The sequence below is a fragment of the Sinocyclocheilus grahami genome, unplaced genomic scaffold (assembly GCF_001515645.1).
Source record: "Sinocyclocheilus grahami isolate Dianchi unplaced genomic scaffold, SAMN03320097.WGS_v1.1 scaffold1486.1, whole genome shotgun sequence".
In the NCBI taxonomy this organism is placed as follows: Eukaryota; Metazoa; Chordata; class Actinopteri; order Cypriniformes; family Cyprinidae; genus Sinocyclocheilus; species Sinocyclocheilus grahami.
In genome coordinates, this window is record NW_015506665.1 from 43,047 (window position 1) to 60,448 (window position 17,402).

The 17,402-nt window shown below is 40.9% G+C and overlaps 1 long non-coding RNA gene and 1 pseudogene across 1 annotated transcript; one reads left to right on the forward strand and one right to left on the reverse strand.

The window, feature by feature from the left end:
• Positions 1-8,022: 8,022 nt before the first annotated feature.
• LOC107570643 (uncharacterized) lies at positions 8,023-8,376 on the forward strand. Its single transcript, XR_001607061.1, has 2 exons — positions 8,023-8,073; positions 8,310-8,376. It is a non-coding gene; the product is annotated as an uncharacterized lncRNA (long non-coding RNA).
• A 6,073-nt stretch (positions 8,377-14,449) lies between these two features.
• Positions 14,450-17,183, reverse strand: LOC107570632 (uncharacterized; annotated as a pseudogene).
• Between the last annotated feature and the right edge of the window lie 219 nt (positions 17,184-17,402).

Here is a 17,402-nt window from a genome sequence, read left to right on the forward strand (position 1 = left end):
GTTTTATGGCTTATTGATTACCACTGGCTTAACTGTAGTAAAACCATAATGGCTGGTATAGCATTTATGTAGAAATGTAGATCATATATATATATCTGCTTACACCACTGAACTGACGCTATATTCAGTCATTAAAACTGTTAATACCAAGTTAGGTCTCAAAATCATGCAGTGCTCTTCCCAACAATACCTAAAACAATGCTTTAACTCGGTGCTGGAAATGGGCAAGATTCTCTGGGGGTACTCAAGTTGGGGGCATATTTTACCACAGATGCAGAAATCCCACTGTATGAAAATGTACTCCCTGGACTTTGTTAACCTGTGTCCCCTCTCCCCCACTTCCAGCCCTGATTACTAACTCAATTTTGAAGATTGCATATCTCTATTAGATCCTGCTGCTAAAAAGACAGATTAAGCAATCAGTAGGCAGATGGAATCATGCATGTAGTACTACTGTAGTAGTGCAAATACTACTCTAATTACTTTTCAGGAGCAGGCTCATCAAGAGCGATTGCAAACTGCCTTAAAAAACTTGCTGGATTGTGTGGAGGAAGCACGGCACACCCCCACTGGTACTCCCACTCAACCAAGACTTATAAGAACAGGTTCTAATGGACCTGCTGGTGCCTTACATACAGGAAATAATGCAATTTGTGTAATGTCAGGTGTTTCTGCTGAAAAAATACAAATAAGCCTTCACCAACTGTCAACAATGAAATGCAAAGGTTAGCTTGTAATGTTAATGGAATAGTTTGATAAAGCATGAAATGTCTTCATCATTTACTCACCCACATGTTTTTCCAAACTTGTATGACTTTCTTCTGTGGAACACCAAATAAGATATATTTAAGATTATTTAAAAATATATATATTTTGGTCACCATCTACATTCACTACATGAACAAAAATGTTGAGACCATTCAGCTAAATACTTTCTTTTATTTTTGCAGAAGAAAGACTGACATAAGTAAATATTACTGAATTTTCATTTTTGGCTGAACGCTTTAATGCTAAAAAACAGGGGTCTCCAACCATGCTCCTGGAAAGCAACTGTCCAGCAGAGTTCAGCTCTACTCCTAATCAAACACACCTGTACCAATTAATCAAGTGGTCCTGTGTTACTTGAAAATGACAGACAGGTGTGTTGGAACTAAAGTATGTATGAAGGTAGCTCTCCAGGAACAGGGTTGGGGATCCCTTTTATAAACATACATTATTTAGTAAAAATGTTGTATTGTTTATGTTTTTTGCTTATCTCGCTGTACACTGTCTTATAACTTTAATAAGCTGATTTCTTTTTTTGACAGATCATTCCCTGGACTGTTTTTTTTTTTTTTTTAAACATGGTGTTGTGTTCTGTGAAACACTGTGATTCTGCACATGACTGCTAGGTGGCAGTATAACAACATACGTAACAAGATAGAGAAGTAGATTAAGAGAGTTCTGATGATTGCTGTGACTCGAGTTGTCTGGTGGTCTTTGTTGTAATAAAATCCCCGTTGTGTAGAGTTAGCCTTGGCCTTGGTCCTTTTCATCTGCAACACCACAAATTGGCGACGAGGATAACCCACCTGCAAGTTTTTTTTTCTTTTTGCTGCTGATTAAAAAAATGCCATGAATGTTCTGGCACCTGCGTTGTTTCTTCCCTGCCCCGGGGAACCGTCTATGCCTTTCGACGTGGTTGCGGATGTTTCAAAACTACTTATTAGTGATTAATGCGACGGGGGATGCTTGGCCAGACGCCCGCAAAAAGAGCTGCATTACTCCACTGCTTGGGAATGGAGGGGCAGCGGATTTTCTATGCTCTACCTGAAACAGGTGACACTTATGCTTCTGCTATCAGTGCATTACAGAAACATTTCACTCCAAAAGTCAATGTCGTCGTGGAACGCTATGCATTCAGAAAACATGCTCAATTTCCACACGAGACTATAGCACAATATGTAGCTGCTTTGTGTGCCCATGCTGCAACGTTTTGAAGATAAAGCTGACGACATGATACGAGACCAGTTACTGGAACATTTGTGTAGTGACAGTATCAGAGAAAGGCTGTTACTGGAGTCAGACCTCACACTAGATACAGCTGTAAAGCTTGCAACGCAAATGGAAGCGGCAGCTGATCAAGCTAAAAAAATGGTCTCAGACAGAGGAGCCTTAGAAAGGGGAATCCCAGTGCAGGTTGTGCATTCCAGATCGCACAAAAATACGAACAAGCAGCCCCATCGCCCAGCTAAGCCTCATGCCACCACTCCTGCCCCACGTAAGTCCTGCTTTAGATGCGGCTCTGATAAGCACTTAGCCAACTCCTCTCAGTGTCCTGCTGCAAATGCTCAATGCAAATCTTGTAACAAAAGGGGTCATTTTGCCCCTGTATGCCGTTCCATCGCAACTAACAAAGTGCATGAGGTGCAGTTACCTGATGTAACCATACTGTATTTGGACAACTCTGATAAAGCCCCAAAAAGACTGTTCTGCAATACTACTATTCTGACACCTGCTTCCATTGCCAAGGAGATATGCCTTATTGTAGACACTGGCTCTGCTGTCTCCATACTGCTGCACCACATCTACAAGCAACATTTCAGTCTCACCCCATTATCTCCACCTGCTGCTAGACTTGTGACCTACACAAAAACACGTATACCAGTACTTGGATGTCTCCATGCTCAGGTGTGTGTAGAAAATTCTAGTGCTCCAGCCACATTCTTTGTGGTAGAGGATGGCACTGCATTATTAGGTATGGACTTAATCAATAGCCGGCATCTCTCTATTAATGCTGATACAGTCACAACTGCAGAAGCCATATCAGTCACTCCTGTCATGTCCACAATTGCGACCGCACCCTTCCTTGCACCCCCAACTGAGATAGGATGTGTAAAACAGTTTGTACATAAAATAAAAATGAATCCTACAGTCCAACCCATCCGTCAGAAACTGCGATGTTTACCATTCGCAGTAAGGGATGCTGTCTCAAATGATACTGGCATCATAGAAGAAATTGATGCCTCTGCTTGGGTTTCTCCCATTGGAGTTACAAGAAAAAAAAAGGGCGCATTCGAATGTGTGCGGATCTTTGCGAGCCAAACAAGGCTGTGGTCACTGACTGTTACCCACTACCACATGTAGACGAGCTCCTCTCCAGCCTGCATGGTGCTAAAATGTTCTCTACTATCGACCTTGCCAATGCATACTACCAGGTACCTCTCCACAAGGACAGTAGGGACATTACGGCATTTATTACTCATAAAGGCCTCTTTCGATTTTGCAGGGTCCCTTATGGCCTCGCATCAGCTCCATCAGCGTTCCAGAAGATGATGGCAACCATCCTGGAAGGGGTACCTGGTGTTCAGAACTATTTGGACGATTTGATCATCTATGCTGTCGCTGCTGATGAACACTGCCGAACTCTCAATACTGTTCTGCTAAAACTAAAAGAGGCTGGACTGGTCCTAAATAATGACAAGTGCCACTTTCGACAGACTATACTGCGCTTCCTAGGTCATGTCGTCACAGCAGATGGTATTCTGCCTGACCATGAGCATGTTGATGCAATACTGAAAGCGCCACCTCCATCTGATGCTGCTGCTCTGCGATCCTTTTTGGGTCTTGCATCCTAGTACTCAAAGTTTATTCCAAATTTTGCAATGGTGGTAGCCCCCATGCGTGAGTGTGCCAAGGGCAAAGAGACTTTCACATGGTCTGAAGCTGCACAGGCCAGTTTTGATAATGTAAAACAGCTCCTGGTGTGCAGCTCTGCCCTAGCTCTGTACGACCCCTCCCTTCGCTCGGTCATCTCGACCGATGCTTGTGATTATGGACTGGGAGCTGTGTTTTCACAAATTCAGCAAGATGGCACAGAGAAACCAGTGGCTTTTGCATCGCATACTCTGACGGTGACAGAGAGTAAATACTCAATCGTGGAAAAGGAGGCACTCGCGTGTGTGTGGGCTACAGAGAAGTGGCGCACATATTTTTGGGGTACACGTTTTACCTTACGTACCGACCACCAGGCTCTTACGACATTGCTTACTACAAAGGGAATGAATAGAGCAGGATTGCGCATTGCCCGCTGGTCGGCACGCCTGCTTTGTTTCGACTATGAGGTAGTCTATAAACCAGGTTCACAAAATCACACTGCCTTTCCCGCCTCCCTCTGCACGGGCCAGCTGATGCATCCACAAATGTGGAACCCGAATTGATAGTACTGCTTTCCTCAGTACTGAGTTCCCTGCCAGTCTCTGATTTTGACCGTGCTTGCTCTTCTTATTCAGAAATGGTGGCTCTCCGGGAACAGATTAGCCATGGGTGGCCACCCTCAATGCGTGCCGTTGCCTAAAATCTAACCCCTTACTGTAAGCTGAGGGATGAGTTTTCAGTCCAGGGTCTTTACATCTTCCGTGGTGCCACACTTGTGGTGCCTGTCTCATTGTGCCACACACTGATCACGCTGGCCCATGAAGGTCATCAGGGTATTGTACGCACTAAACAGCATCTGCGTGACCTTTACTGGTGGCCTCATATGGACTCCCAGGTGCAGGCCTGCATATCTGCCTACATCTCTTGCCAGTCCAATGATAAGACAGCTCTCACTCACCCAGCTCCTCTACAGCCTGTTCCACTCCCTGACGGTCCCTGGAAGAAATTGGGCCTTGATATTGTAGGGCCATTTGAGACTGCTGTTCCTGCTTGTCGGTATGCTGTGACTCTGACTGACTACCATTCAAAGTGTCCAGAGCTTACCTTTTGCCCGTCCGCCACAACCGATGCAGTCTTAGACTTCTTGACTACCGTTTTCAGCCGTCATGGGAATCCAGAAACCGTCATCACGGTTAATGGAACACAGTTTACATTGGCAGCCTTCTGTGAATTTCTACAGAGGTATACAGCACAACAAGACATCCTTGTACTACTATTGGAGCAGTCGAGAGGTCCCATCGTGCCCTGAAAGGCTGCATGCAAACAGCCATCTTGCAGTCGCAGCCCTGGAAGGAGGCTGTGACTAACTGGCTTCAAGTGTACCGTGCTACGCCGCATGCAACTACCTCAACCTCGCATTATGAACTGCTCTATGGATGAAAAATACGAACCAAGTTGGACATTTTGCCTGTTGCACATGTGCCAAACACATCTGTCCATGACACTGTGGAAAAGAAACAAGCCAAGATGAAGCAGTACACTGACACTAAGCGGCATGCACATACACCATCTTTTGTTCAAGGAGAGAATGTGAGGGTCAGAATTCCTCGCTTTGTTCCTAAAGCACACCCTAAATTCTCTGCTCCCTTAACTGTGGAAGAGCGTGTGGGACCAAACACCTTTCTTCTAAGCGATGGAAAGAGATGGAATGCCACCTACTTGGCTCGTTCTGCCTCCGCACCTGAGAGTGGATGTCTGGACTGTACTCCAACTGTAACATTACCCACTACGCCAACCTCGACACAACCCACCCTGAATACTCAACCAAAACAGTCACGTTTGAGATCGAAACCTAAGTGGCATAAAGATTACTTAATGTGATTGACTGAGATGTAAAGTGTATAGAGAATTGCTTTTGCTTTGTTTTTAGTGGGGACCAGTCACTAATTTCAATTCGTAGTTTTCTCAGTACAACGGCGGCTTTCCCGTTGTATCGGTGTTAGGTTGTGAGATGTGTTGAGGAATGTGGGCTATTCCGCGAATACGAATTGTCATGGGTTTAGAAAGTTGGGCAGAATCTTTCTTGCTTCCCACTTCTTATTTTCAAGTAAACGGCATGAGGCAGGTTGCCTCCGTACTGCACAAGACTGTGACATGTGTTGAGAAGATGGGTAGTATTGCAGCTTGCATTCCCCTTCTGTATTGCGCTTAACACTGTGAGATATATGCGAGAAGGGTGGGCTATTTCGCGACTCGCGTCCCACTTCCTCGGCTGTAATCCTCACAGTATTATATGGTTTGAAGTAGATGGGCATTAACGCTTCTTGCGTTCCCACTTCTTATAATATACTGTGTGACAGCGCATGGAAAGATTTTTCCCTTCGTTTGTGTGCACAGATGTGAGAAGATGGTGGGCTATTCTGCGGCTCACGTCCCACCTCTTCGGCTATGATCCTCACAATATCAAGACGGTTTAAAGTAGATGGGCAGTACCGCTTCTCGTGTTCCCACTTCTTGTAAATTACCATGTGATAGCGGTTTTTGTGCACAGATGTGAGAAGTGCGCAGAGATGGTGGGCTATTCCGCGGCTCGCGTCCCACTTCCTCGGCTATGATCCTCACAATATTATAACAGTTGAAGTAGATGGGCTGTATCGCTTCTCGCGTTCCCACTTCTTTTGACCTGCAGTGCTTACCACTAGGGGGTTTCCCTTCGTTTGTGTGGATAGATGTGAGAAGTATGTGGAGATGGTGGGCTATTCCGTGACTCGCGTCCTACTCCTGCTGTGACCCTCAAGATACTAACGTCTTGGTAAGAGGGGTAGTATCGCCTCTCGCGTTTCCAATTCCTAGCACTATTGTGCAATAAGGTCTCTTTTCACACTTAGGGTTGTGAACCGTAAAACTGTACATTGATGACTGTGACTGGCCCGTGTCAACTCTGACCCTTACAGTGTGTTGGCAGTTGATGGTGTGTTTCTGGGGATAAGAACTTCTTAGAGTTCCTGGCTTATGCCTTTAGCATGGTATTCGTTCCCCAAAGTGTCCTCTAGGGGACGTAGTGCGAGTTCCCATTCGATAGGGAACATCTCAGGTTACCCATGTGCACGTCTCCTTCAGAGTTTTTATCAACTTCGCCTGTTATCAAAAATCAAACCTTTCTTAAATCATAAATCTTTAGAGATGGCTGTTCATGCTTTTATCACCTCACGCTTAGACTACTGCAACTCACAATACTGTGGTAGTTCTAAGTCATCAATCAATCGCCTTCAACTAGTTCAAAATGCTGCTGCCAGATTCCTTCATAATAGCCGCAAAAGTGCTCACATCACTCAAATTCTGCGGACCCTTCATTGGCTGCCTATTAAATTCAGAACTGATTTTAAAATTATTTTATTTGTATATAAATCTTTAAATAATTTAGCCCCTATTTATTTATCTGAATTACTATACCCATATAATTTCTGTACAGCACTTTGGTCAGCCGTGTGGCTGTTTTATACGTGCTATATAAATAAACTGAAACTTGAAAACTTGAAAGCTTCAGACAAGAAGCTGATGACGTGTGCTACAGGTGCCCTTTTATACTCTTGGTCGCACCAGTAACACGTCATGGGCCAATGACAAGTTCATTGTCGTGTTTCCACATGCACTTCAGTCACACTGAGGGCGTTCCCCCAAAGTGTCCTCTAGGGGACGCAGTGTCTTGTTCCCCTTCTCAGGGAGCCATGGTTACATGGGTAACCTGAGACGGTTTCATGTACGAAATCATTTAATTTCAGTTGTTATTGCAAGATATTTAGTATGGCTATATTGATGTCTTCTTGGGTAACCGTTGTTGCTGCCTTAAGACAATAATTCTGTTTGTGTAGAAATATGTTTGTTACTGAAGAAATGTTCTTTACAGGGAGGGAAGATGGTGTGTTCTGTGAAACACTGTGATTCTGCACATGACTGCTAGGTGGCAGTATAACAACATAAGTAACAAGATAGAGAAGGAGATTAAGAGAGTTCTGATGATTGCTGTGACTCCAGTTGTCTGGTGGTCTTTGTTGTAATAAAATCCCCATTGTGTAGGGTTAGTCCTGGCCTCTGTCCTTTTCATCTGCAACACCACACATGGTAAACGTCGTTTTAAAGAAACAAAATCAACATGAAAGGTCTCCATCCAATTGTTTCTGCTCCCAGAGCATAGTGGCCGAACTCCAAGGGGGAGAGAGGAACTTAGACTGCTTCAGGCCAGAAAACTGTGGCCACAAAGAGATAGTGTACCTAGTTGTGTAAATTCACTCTGTTTTCACTGATCTGTTTTAGCTGTTTTAAGCTGAATTCCTCATTCTTCCTTTTGATTCTTAATTTACATTGTCAGTGTCATTGAAGAGGAGTTTCACAAAATGAAGCAGCTGTCTGGTGGTTGGCTTTGCTATAAAGCTGCAGGTATGGGAATTTGTTGCTTGATAAGCTTCATTGCATTTTGTTAGTAATTGTAATTGCACGTTTAGCTATCCAGCTACTTAAAGTGTTATAATACAGTGACAAAGTGATACTTAACAATAAAAGCAGCATGTTGTCAGTATTTCACAATGCATTAACTGTGTTTTCATGTTTTTCATTAGAATATTGTTAATCAGAATATATCAATGTAAAAATAGTGTATTTTCTTTCAAAACAAGGTAGGTGTGGCCAAAGAAAACTGACTGTGGTGCCACCTGAGTCAGAGGGCTACACAGCAAAGTCTTTAAAAACAGCATCTAACAATGGCAAGATCACACTCTACATTGTACCACTACAAGACACGATTGACACTTCGCCACTACCCCCACATGCAGCTGAATTTGAGAAGATGCCCAAATCCATTTGTAATTAATGTGGAGTTATGATGCCACTTCAAGTTTTGGCTTTTGTGCATTAGATTCAGAGAATGCATCTGTAAGTTTTGTGTTTAAAGGTATATAATTGCTGATAATTGACTATTCTTTAGGCACATTTTCCCATTATATATATTTTTTCTTAAACAGGAAGAAAGTCAAAATGAGGACATCCTTTATGTCAGGGAGGAAAAAAAGAACAAACCCAACATGGTTTGTTAAAACAAAGCATTTAAAAGTATAGTAATGTTATTATTTTGAACACATTTAGAGCACATTGGATTTGCTTGCTATAGGAACTATGTCCAGTTTGTGGAAGGTCTTTTCCTGAAGACACGGTTGAATTTCACGCTAGTATCTGTTTAGATAAGTATGTTTAAAGGGGTCATATGCTGTTAAAAAACATTATTTTGTGTATTTGGTGTAATGAAATGAGTTTATGCGGTTTAAGGATAAAAAAAACACATTGTTTTCCACATACTGTACATTATTGTTTCTCCTCTATGCCCCGCCTTTCTGAAGCACGTCAATTTTTACAAAGCTCATCGACCTGAAAAAGCGAGGTGTGCTGTGATTGGCCAGCTATCCAGTGCGTTGTGATTGGCCGAATACCTCAAGTGTGTGACAGAAATGTTACGCCCCTTACCATATTGTGATGATGCCCTGTCAGGCCGGAGCAATGATTCAAAAACATGAAAACCCGTTATAAACGAGGCATTCGTTGCATCCAGTGGGGAAATAATTATGGATTATAATGACTTATACTGTCTTTTTACGCGTTTTGTTGCATTGCGCTGCGTAAACATAAAACCATGTCTGCATTTGTGATCGGAGAAATGACAAACAACAACTCTACACTGCCCAAAAAACTTGCTTTAAATATATAAAATATAAAAACTCTTTAAATATAAAAAAACGTACGTACAGTCAGAACAGCCGGCATTGTAGTCTACTCTCCCAGGAAATGGTCCTCCATAAAATGTGCTGCACACATCTAAATATTTGTGTTGAAGTGTTCTGGAACAGTGTTGTAAATACAACTTAACCACTGATTTCTAGTCGTGTCCATTTTTGGAAGGCCAAACAAAGTAGTTTCGCTTTCACAATGAAACACAGCATCACACACGGCGGCCTAGAGTGAGCAGAGGCGGCGGATTCGACGAAGGAGAGTCTAGCAGGCTTGCGGCAACCACATGTGATGACCCCGGGCTGGACTCCGCTTCATCCACGGTGAAAGCCGATCCGGCGATCCACAGTGCAAAGTTGCAGTATTTCCTCAGCAACCAGTACGGATCAGCTCCAGGCATGACGAAGCAGATATCGTCCTCTTTTGGAAGGCCAAACAAAGTAGTTTCGCTTTCACAACGAATCACACAGTGCCTTCACGACATGGTGGCGGGCAACAACAATACTACAGCGAGAATAAAAGTTAAGCCTTCTTTCTTTGCGTGAACATTTGGGCGGCATTATGCAAATCTTTCCACATAGGGATGTAGGTATGTGGGGGCGTGTTAGAACGAGCCATTTTAGGTAGGCGTGGCTGACTCTTAACTTTTATAAAGAATATATCTTTGGATTTGAGACTTTAGTCTTTGCAACTTTACAGATCTTCTTTATGCACCAAGAGCTTCTAACACTCCAAAGAGAAAGGAAAAATTTAAATTGCATCATATGACCCCTTTAACATCAGATTACACATACATGCATTACTTTTCTTTACATATGTACAGTGCAGAAAAAATTTTGAATTGTACAAACACTTTACTATCTGTTTATTTTTAAGTTGCTCTGAAGAAATTGAAATGTTTTCAGAGTGGAAAGAGGATGCTGTAGCCAGACCATCCAACAGACGAGAAGGTGGCTAGGATGCTGTAGCCTTACCATTCAACAGAAGAAATGGTGAGGATGCTGTAGCTTTACCATTCAACAGAAGAAATGTTGAGGATGCTGTAGCTGGACCATTCAACAGAAGAAATGATGACGATGCTGTAGCCGGGCCATTCAACAGGCGAGAAGGTGGCCTGGATGCTGTAGCCTTCCATTCAACAGAAGAGATGGTGAGGATGCTGTAGCTGGGCCATTCAACAGGCGAGAAGGTGGCCTGGATGCTGTTGCCTTACCATTCAACAGAAGAGATGGTGAGGATGCTGTAGATGGGCCATTCAACAGGCGAAAAGGTGGCCTGGATGCTGTAGCCTTACCATTCAACAGAAGAAATGGTGAAGATGCTGCAGCCGGGCCATCCAACAGCAGATTAGGTGGCGAGGATGCTGTAGCTGGACCATCCAACAGGAGAGGCGGTGAGAATGTGGTTGCCGGACCATCCAACAGCAGAGAAGGTAACAAAGATGCAGGGAAAGAATGACATTGTTAAGAAGATGAAGACATATAATTCACACAGTAGCAAGCAGAATGTTTTGTTTTTGCTTTACTTTAGATTGGAAGATGATTACCGATCCAAAAGAGGCTGCAGATGTCTATTGAAAACAACTACTAATTACTGAAGAGCAGGAACAACCCTTGCATTTCACCTTGGATCTCAGGGAAGACCTGGAGGAGAAGGATAGAGAGATCATTTCTGCATAAAAGCTAGTGTGATTCAAAACAGTAACATATTGATACAAAGCATAAAGATACAAGCATTCAAAACAGTCTCTCACTTCCACCAATAATTTCTTCTAATCAAATGTCCTATCCATTCAAACAAAAAATTCAAATGAAATTCAATGTGAAATTCAATTCAAGGCAATTTAGTGGGACTTTAAAGGTTTAAAAATATAGAATGCAATAGAGAATTGTTTTATTATTATTTGTGGGTAAACTAACCCCTTACTATCATGTTTAAGGTGATGCCGTCACAGGTGAAGGGGTGAGCCATCACATTCTAAGTACTGCAGTCCTAAAACTGACTCAAGGCTTCAGGATAAACGTTGGTAAGATGTTATATTTGACACTGTCTGTGAAATACAGGCTAAAGTCTCGTAATCTAATTGTGATAACGAGCATCAGAATTAGATTTTCATTAATTTCACTATGATTTTGATATTTGACATGGTCTTAGTCAATATTAAAGATATCAAGGTTATGTTTTCACAGAATGTTCTTCATGGTATGTAGGATTATTGTATGTAGAAAGTGATATATCACAAAATGTGTGTTTTCAAAGGCTTGATTCCAATGACAATGCTGACATGCACACAACAATATAACAAATCAATATTAATGTTTTGTTGTATCAATTTTATAAGTGAACATTTCTAAATTGCCAATTCAGGTATAGTTCTTGTGTGAGGAAAATGCTGAATTTCAATGCTTTCTTCAGGTAACACAGACACAACCTTGTTATTTGAGGGTGAGTCAGATCATCTTGTGCCCTCTACATCCCAAATTCTTGTGGAAAGTGAAGTGTTCCTGATGGCTGGGAGGATGGTTGGTCACTCCTTCATCCATGGTGATCCTTGTTTGTTAGGGATCAGTCCTACAGTGATACATGTTTTACTTGGGCGGCCAGCTGAAACAGCCACAATTCAGCTACAAGACTGCCCAGACCTAGATCATCGTGCAACTATACAATTGGTATGCAGAGGTTTTCTTTTAAAGGGGTCCTATTATGCTTTTTCACTTTTTCAACTTTAGTTAATCTGTAATGTTGCTGTTTGAGCATAAAAAAGATCTGTAAAGTTACAACGCTCAAAGTCCAATTCAAAAGGAGATATTTTATTTAACAGAAATCACTTTTCAAAAACTACAAGAATGACTCGTTTGGACTACAATGCATATTTTCCAGGATTTGTGATATTACAAATATACCGACGAATGGGATGAGACCTGGTTGAGCTGCACACTAGAGAAGGCAACGAGTGTTATCACTTTATCGGAGACATGCTAGCTTTCCCAAGGCAGACGAACTTAGAGTGGTTACAATTATCCGGGTTTAAATCTTGCTCAAATTGATTTGATTTTGACGCAATATTTACACTGAAGCTCGCAGGCAGCTATGGTAAGGCATGACATTTCCTGACCAGGCGCTGAGTGCTGCCAATCACAACACACACTGGCCCAGCTAACCAATCACAGCACATTTCATATTTCAGAGGGCGGGCCTTCATTTGATCCAGGAACTATTCGAGCCGTTCATGCCAGACTGGGGAGAGAGGTGTGGTAATAATGTAAAATATGTGAAAAATAATGTGTTTTTCGAACAACCTAGTATGAGAGCCTGTTCAAGTACACCCCAAAAACAAAATCAAGTCTTTGTAAAAGAGCATAATAGGACCCCTTTAAATCACTTGCATGTCATTCGTATGATTTATTTATGTTTCCAACAGCTTGAGGGAGACGATGAACTTTCAGATCAGGACAAGAAGACCATCCTTGTCTTGGCTCTGTCATGGGACCTCCCAGGTGTCACAAACAACAACAGGCATTGGCTGTTCAACCGACTCCTTCATCATGCTATAATTTTTTTTTCTTCCGGTTGTTCTCCACAATTTTAAAAGCATTTTTTCCCCTAAACAATTTAAATATATCATTCATAAAATGTTTACAGTTTATTCTAGTTCATTTATTGCATTCTATCTTTTGCAGTAGTTTAAAAGTAGTTTAAAAAGCATCAAATCCGAATATTAATATTTGCTTGATTATCTATTGTTGATGTTTTACAAGTCCTCGGAAGGACCATTCGTCAAATTTAACAATTCAGACGTGGTTTAAAAAGACACAAAAGTTTGGTCACTGCTGCAAGAACGTCCAGATGTTGTCCCTTTGCTCTTCCCCAGAAACTCAGAAGATGCCTGCTTTGCTCAGGTTTTACATACATTTTTGTTCAGTATTGGACAATCAGTATTTAAAATGTTTAATATCTTTTTAATCTTATTCAGACCGTTCTGGATAATATCATGGCCTGCTGAGGAAGAAGATGATGATGATGATACATACCCATTTCACATTAAATGTCGCATTGCAGAGTACCTCCGTTGTTTTATTGGGAGTGATATATTATTTAGGTTGAATTAAAATTTGTTTAAAAAAAGAATACAACGAATGTGTTCACTAGAACTTGTTTGCTTTTCTGTCTTAGCATGTGTAGGCAATTAAAAATACATTCATTTTCATGTCAATGTTATTATTGTGATTCACGTCACATCAATTAGCCAGTTCATCAATTTGCTAATCTTTAGCATAAATGTTACTCAGAATTAGCAGAAATTGTTCTAAGACAGATCTACAAAGATCCTCACCTGTTTATGCTGTTCTTGCTTGATCATTTACTAGGCAGTAGCAGAACGGTGAATAGCTTAAAATACATTTCTGTGACTCCATGTTATTGTTCATTATGAATGAATGTTAATATATGTTGTGCAGCATAATATACAACTAACAAAATAAAATATTTCAAAAACTTTATTTCATTTAAACTGCATTCAGACATTTTGCAGATGTTAAGGCGTACAGTTTTATGAAATAACTGATTTTTTTATTTACATATAAACAGAGGAATGCTTTTGCACATATTCTGAATAAGATTAAACAGACATTAAGCATTTTAAAATTAATGTAATTTTATCCAATACTGAACTAAAAGTTTCTGGGGAAGAGCATAAGGACAACATCTGGAAGTTCTTGCAGCAGTTACCTAACTTTTGTATCTTTTAAACCACATCTGAATTGTTTAATTTAACAGACATGCAGATGTTAAAGGTGTTGTTTTATGAAATACCAGATTTTGTCTTTAACTCCCATTCTTTACATATAAACAGAGAAATGCTGTTGCACATAGTCTACGACTGAAAAATAAATGTCACTGCCAAAACAATCCGATGGTCCTATCAGATCTATCACAACCCTAAGTTCCCCTTCTGCCTCTGCAGTTAGCGGGCACTCTATTTCTGGTACTTGGATGCCTGAGTTAGGTTCTTGTGGTAGGCCACTGCTTTCCCAGTCAATCAAGGGATTTTGGATGTCCTGTGTCAAGGAGATAAAATATATATCAACTTTTATCACATCACAATAATAACTGAAATTACTGAAACTGAAACTTTTTAACTTTGTTAATTTTCAATTCTATTAAATGTTAGGAGACATGCATTCAAATAACATACAAGACCTAATTTTCTGGAAGACTCAAGACCTGATGTCCTCCCAGCTCCAACAGCTGATTTGGAGTCAGATTTGATTGTCCCATCCATCACAAAAGGTGTCCAGATTTGCTTGCAGTCATGGAATGAACACGTAGTCACAACAGAAGAGATGCATACGATTCAACATACACCCCCCCCAATGAAAAATCTGAAAAAAAAACATTTAATTAAACCAAAAACATATTCAATTATACAATGCTTTAACATCAAATTTTTTGGTTGGTGTCCTTTTTTTCTGATGTTTGACTGCACAAAATGTATGATACATTTCTATATTTCATAAAATGCCACAAAAGCCGTGGCCCCCCTGGATCCATCTTGAGGCCCCCAGGTGGCCATGACCCCCAGTTTGAGAACCACTGGTTAAGTGTAACAGACTCACCTTTGGTTGTGGACACTTTTCCCTGCAATGAAGCTGCTTCTTCCTGTACCTCGAACAGAGAACATCATACGGACCACTTCTACATTTTCAACCCCTTGGTCTCCCCTGACCCTAAAAATAAAAATTATGTACATAGAACATTTTAAATGTGGCTATTTTGCAACAAACATTCATTTACACGTACAAATACCATTTTACTTCTAATAAAATATAAAGTATGTGATTGCAGTTGTCAGTCTGAAAGACATCAGTACACTGTCAAAGCCTGTTGTCAACAGACTAGTTTATCCTCCACTAGTAAAACAAAGTTGAACCAGTTGATGTATGTGTTCAGGATAATATATTAGTGCAGGACCTGGCACCCTGCTCTAACACAAAAGCAAATTAATTATAGGCAATATTTACTGAAGTGGAAGACCAAATCTTTGAACAGAACATTGGAAAAAGTACAGGGTGGTTGAAGCCAGATTATTGGTTGCAACATCTAGGTACATGATCTGTGTAACATACGAAAAATAGGCAGTTTCAGTCTAGAGTGTGTGATTCTGATATCAATACAATATGAAATGTGAAACCCCTTTTTTTGTGTGATTTAATATATTCTGCATACAATTATTCTGAGTACATTCTGTGGCAATGTAATTTTGATATCTTTAATATCTTTACAGCTATAAACACAAGTTACCTACTTTTGTCATTTTTTGGCTATGACTACTTTATTTGCTCCCATAATTAGACAGGGTTACATTTAAAGACCCTGATATTTTTAAAAAGTTGGGTAGTAAAATATACTTAAATACCATTCTAGAAAAACCATCGATACCCCCGAAGGTCACAATGTTGTATCTATTTTTAGAGAAATTTATATAAAGTTAAAACAATTCAAATCAAAGGTCAGATAATAAAATTTATGTTACTGTTTCAGGATGAGCATATGCATACCATATGAGCTTGTGGTTGGTATCAATGTGCATCAGTGCTCCTGGGCTGGGCACAGAATATGTCCTACGAACAACAGACACTAACTGTGTCAGCCTAGAAATAATGCCTGCACTATCAACTTGGTGGATGGATGTCTGGATCCTTTCCCACTGCACTCTATGCCCCATAGCCTGCAGTAAACCCTTCACCATTCTATATCCAGCATAAAGCCCTGTTCACACCAAGAACCAGGCACGTGCACAGGTAGGGCTCAACCTGTGCAGAGCACATGCCCTTTTTGTCCTTACACTCCGAAGTGCCCTTTTTTAAATTTATTTTTTATTCAATAAATCAATGCTATTGGTCACCCTTTACGTCTGTCTGTCTGTTTTACAAATATATTTAGCAAATGAAAGGTATTAAAGAGTTTGTGACTAAATCTTGTTGGATCCGTTCAAACTGTCAGTCAAACCTCATAACTTCGCCCCGTCTTGACTGACTGAGTGCAGTGAACTGAAGTTCCACAGCAGAGCAGCTGAATGTCTTGCAAGGGTAAATAAATAAGGGGGGGGGGGGGGGTGCCCTTTTTAAGTTTCAGCACATGCCCCTCAAAAGGTCTGTGCACGGCCCTGCCAAGAACGATAACTATAATGATAACTATAAAGATAATGATATTAGCGTCCACACCAGCGAACGATATCGTCTATTTATTCTAAAGCGCACATGCGTCTACGGCTTTAAATTATTGAGCTCGTTACAGCAGGATGGATTCTGATTGGCTCTCAGTGTTATATCATTCATCAGCTGGGGAAAAAATTGTTTTGAAAGTGATCACAACGAAATCGTTCCTCTGTATCGTTATCGTTATAGTTGTGGTGTGAACTATGCTATTCTTTAATATTGAGAACAATTTTTAGAACTATATATTTATCGTTATCTTTATAGTTATCGTGCTTGGTGTGAACGGGCCTTAAGAGAGTTTGGATTTTACAGTTGACACTAATGCGTCCAGCTCCTCATCCAAAATACTACTGTATGTGTCTCTCACTGCCAACCCTTTTTCCGACATTCTCCATTATTTGGTCCTTGTGCTCACTCCTAGCAATTTTGCAATGCAGGGCCAGGGCCGGCCCAAGCCTTTATGGGGCCCAAAACATAATTTTATTTGGGGGCCCCTTGGTGCTGCCAATACGCCAATGCTTGATTATTCGCACATTATAAATCTAACACACCCATTATGAATTGTATTTGTTGTAGCTGTGTTGCTTACATCATACCAATGTTTTTACCCTTCTACGATTTTTAATTGCAACAGTAGCAAACCCACAAGAGTGGTCAGGTGTTAATGTGCACTTTAACATTCAAAGTAAGTACTAAGTGGCATACTTAATGTGGTGTACTGAAAAGTAGCTAAATAAACCAGCAGACAATGCATTTACAGAACAAAATGTTATT